Genomic DNA, 4489 nt, shown 5'->3' with positions numbered 1-4489 from the left:
TGTTAAGATTATGCAGCAGCAATGGAGGGCATGATGAAAGCTAAATAAAATATTCAATTTCTTTAAGATATTTCTAGCAGATGGTACATGCACAGACTCCCAGCTGTAAATCATAACAGAATAACAGTTTGAATGGATCTTGGAGGTCTTCTAGTCCAACCCCCTGCTCAAGAAGCAAATCCTATACAATTTCAGACAAATGATTGTCTAATCTCTTCTTAAAAACCTCCAGTGATGGAGCATCCACAACTTCTGAAGGCAAGCCACAGCAATACTTTTTCCCTTCAAAAACAAAGCTGCTCATTATTATTATTGTTGCGTCCTTGGCGGGAAACAGACACGAGAAGCAGCTGGAGTTCTCAGTTTCTTTTATTCAGCGTTCAGCTTACAGGAAGATGGCTTCAGCCTCGCCCAAACGCCTCGCAGCCTCTTATATAGGCAACTCCCGGGTAAATGGGTTACTTTTCCCGCGCCAGCACCCGCGCATGCGCACGGCGCTGGCGACAGCCTGTCTGGTCCCGGGCAGCTTTGCACCTGCCCGGGACTGCCTGCAAACGCCCGAGCCGTTTGCAAAGGCTCGGGACATAACACCCCTTTCCCCCGGGCTAAAACTACTACCAACATACAACATTTATTTTATATGACATTTTGCTCCCCAGTGCTCCCACTGTTTACTGGCCTTTGCCTTGCCAGCAATGTTATGTAGTCTTCTAGGTACTTAGGAGATTTCTTTGCTCTCTGTGACCTTCTTAGCTGTGGGTTACTGGCATAAGTCCCCTGACTGGAGGGAGGCGTGAGCCTGTTCTCTCTATTGTGCCCTGGTGTCTTCCAAGGACTGTGCCCCGATGCCTGGCCTGCTTGCTTGCCCACCGGGCTCGTCAGGCCAGGGCTTCTGTTGCTTTGTGACCTGGTTGACCTACCTAGCTGTAGACCCTCAGGCCCCTTGAAGTGATAGCCACTGCTGGGCATCTCTGTAGAACCTCCTAGGTCAGTCCAAGACCTGTCAGGAGGCTGTCCATTCCCTGAACCCCATTCTGTGCTCGGGCTCGTGTGGGTTTCTGTACTTTCCCAAAACTCAGGTGTTCCCTGATTTGTGCTAGGGTTGTTGTAGTCGGGACTTGGTTCCTCGACTAGCTCTGTGTATGTTTGACCCCCTGTAGGATTTGGGGTAAGGTCAGGCCAACTTTGGGGATTGTGTGCCAGCTCTCTTGCGGGGAATGATTTGTTGGGATGCCCCCGGGTATCCTCCGTGACTGGAGTGCTGTGTGACGTGTGTGGAACGTGAGTATGCCCCCGGGGTGACTCCCTGGCTGGAGTAGGCGTGAGTGCCTGTTGTGTGGGTAAGCTCCATGACTTCCTTTTCGGAGCAATTGCGGAATCTTGGGACGGGCCGTTTGTGGCTCCCTCAGTGGAGATGGGCAGTAACTCTTGCCCTTCCCTTTGCTCCAAAGGGTCCCCCTCCCCCCCTGGAAAAGACCCAGGAGTCTCAGCAGAAAAGTCTCGCCTAGAGCGAAGTTGGTCGATGTGCCGACGTAGGACACGACCGTTGTCCAGGGCAACCTCGTAGGAGAGAGGACCTGTGATCCTGGACACAGAAGCGGGGACCCATGTATGACCAGGCCCGTAATTGCGAGCCCAAACCGGGGCACCCACAAGTAGTTGTCTAGGTGCCCTAGGATGTGAGGTAGATGAAGGCAGTCTGTCCGGATGCAACCGGTCAAGTCTAGTAGTAAGTTGGCGCCCCCAACGAAGTTCAGCTGGACTTCTCCCTGTAGAAGTGGACGGTGTGGTGCGATAAGAAAGGAGAAAGTCAGCCAACCTGTGATGCCAGTCCCCGTAGGTGAGTCTCTTCAAGGCGTCCTTTGCGATGCGCACCATGCGTTCAGCCATACCGTTGGTGGACGGGTGAAAAGGCGCAGACGTGGCATGACGAATCAGGTTTGCCTGTAAGAAAGCTTGGAATTCGGAGGAGGTGAATTGAGGGCCGTTGTCGGACACAATGACATCTGGCAGCCCGTGTGCAGCAAAAATCCCCCTCAGTACCTGAATAGTCTTTGCAGTGGTGGTGGATGAGACAGGCACAACCTCAAGCCATTTTGAATGGCTGTCAACAAGGACCAAGAAGAACTGGCCCTGAAAGGGCCCAGCGTAGTCAATGTGCACCCTAGACCATGGGGACTGTGTTTCCTCCCATCTATGCACAGGAGCTTGGGGCATCTCTGGGCGAGATCGTTGGCAGAGGTGGCATGCGTGCACCTTAGCCTCAATATCTTTATCTAAAGCAGGCCACCACAAGTGGCTTCGTGCAAGAGCCTTCATACGGACAATGCCAGGATGACCCTCGTGGAGGGATTCTAAGACCCTAGTCCTCATTGAGGTGGGAATGACAACTCTGTTTCCCCAAAGCAGACAACCCTGAGAAAGGGACAGTTCGTTTCTTTTGGACCAGAAACTCTGAAACTCAGGACTAGGGCAGTGCTCAGGCCACCCGGACAGGACCCAGGAGCGGACACGTGAAAGTGTGTGATCTGTACCCGTTTCAGCGGTAACATCCCTGGCACTACGAGGGAGCTCGGGCAAGGCTTGGATTGATAGAATGTTGACAGCTGGCGCGGGGTCAGCTTCTACTACTGGCAGAGGCAACCTACTGAGGCCATCAGCATGGCCCATTTCTTTCCCAGGCTTGTGGAGTAATGAAAAATCATATGCAGACAAAAAATAGACCACCTAAGCATTCTAGGGGAAATGATGTGGGGAGTCTGCTTACGTGTGGTAAACAGTCCCAGCAGAGGCTTATGGTCAGTGAAGACCGTGAAATGCCTGCCATATAGAAAATCGTGGAATTTTTTAATTCCAGCAACAACAGCCAGAGCCTCCCTGTCTATCTGAGCGTAGTTGCGCTCGGCAGAAGACAGTGTTCTGGAGTAGTATGCAATAGGAACCTGAGTTCCATCAGACCTGAGGTGACTCAGGACAGCTCCAACCCCGTAGGGGGATGCATCACAAGCGATGCACACAGGAAGAGACTCGTTGAAATGTGCAAGAACACTGTTAGAAGTGAGCAAGGCCTTGACTTCTTTAAAGCAAGCCTCATGTGCTTGTGACCACAGCCACACAGCTTGTTTGTCTAGTAGCCTGTGAAGAGGCTCAGCTACACTAGCTTTATGTGGAAGAAAAGAATTGTAGAAATTCAGGAGGCCTAGGAAGGCCTGAAGTTCGGCCTTAGACTTTGGCCTGGGTGCTTGTAAAATAGCAGTTAGTTTGGATTCAGCAGGATGAATCCCAGCAGCATCAATTTTGAATCCCAGAAATTCAGTAGAAGGCACCCCGATCTTGCATTTGTCTTTTCTGAGCTTGAGGCCTGATTCCCTGAATCTTAACAGGACAGCCCTAAGTCTTTCAGCTAGAATGTGTGTGGAGTCTCCTGCAATCAAGACATCGTCAAAGTAGGGGCAGACCCCTGGTATACCTCGTAGTGTGTTTTCCATTACGCTTTGGAAAATCCCAGGAGCGACATTTACTCCAAACTGTAGCCTTTTTACTTTAAAGGCTCCCCTGTGGGTCACAATGGTCTGAGCTATGGCAGCATCATCATCAACAGGCAGCTGTTGATATGCTTGAGCTAGGTCAAGCTTTGCAAAAACACGCCCCCCCCTTGAGAGAGGCCAGGATGTGACTGACCACAGGAACAGGATAGGCATGTTGCTGCAATGCCTTATTGAGTGTGCATTTGTAATCAGCACAAATGCGAATGTCCCCCATTTGCCTTTAGAGGCGTGACAATGGGGTCTCCCACGGGCTGGAATCAACAGGTTCTAGGATTCCCTGTTGGATTAGTTTGTCTAGTTCAGTGTCAATCTTACTTTTTAAAGCAAAAGGGACCCTTCTTGCTTTAATCCTAATGGGAGTGACAGTGGGGTCTAGCTTTAAGGACACAGGTGGTCCTTTGAATGTGCCCAGCTGGGGGCTGAAAACATCTGCAAATTCTTTGCAGACTTCCTGTAGGTCGAGTGTTTGTAAACTGTTGAGTCCTGTGACGTGTATCCCCAGGGCCTCAAACCAATCGAGTCCTATGAGACTCGTTCGTTCACCCCCTACTACTAATAAGTCTAGTGGACCTTCAAAACTCTTGTATTGCACGTTAAGGGTGGCCTCCCCCTTAACACACACTCTTGAGTTCTGAAAATCTGTTAATACAATATCAGAAGGCCTTAACTTGGCCTTAGACCCACTACTGGAACAAATCTTCCTAAATGTATGCAATGAAATGATGGACAGGGCAGACCCTGTGTCTAGTTCCATAGATAATGGAACCCCTTGTAGCTTCACGTTGAGTGACAGCTTTTTCTTCATGGGCTTGTGTGTGCCTGTTCTACAGATGCTTCTTCGCGAAGCGCAAAACCCTACCCTATTCTGGCTGGGGAATCTGGTACCTTTCAGGCGTTCTTCTTGGGGTTGTGCCTTTCGTCGGCTCAGACACACAGCTGCA

General features: G+C 50.5%; 1 pseudogene; it reads right to left on the bottom strand.

Annotated features, from left to right (window-relative positions):
* Positions 1 to 1512: 1512 nt before the first annotated feature.
* Positions 1513 to 3933, bottom strand: LOC120305492 (annotated as a pseudogene).
* Positions 3934 to 4489: the final 556 nt, after the last annotated feature.

Source organism: Crotalus tigris, unplaced genomic scaffold (assembly GCF_016545835.1).
Source record: "Crotalus tigris isolate CLP2741 ecotype Arizona unplaced genomic scaffold, ASM1654583v1 scf7180000017678.2327064, whole genome shotgun sequence".
Lineage (NCBI taxonomy): Eukaryota > Metazoa > Chordata > Lepidosauria > Squamata > Viperidae > Crotalus > Crotalus tigris.
Note: the sequence above shows the minus strand (reverse complement) of the source record. Positions and strands in the feature narration are given on the sequence as shown.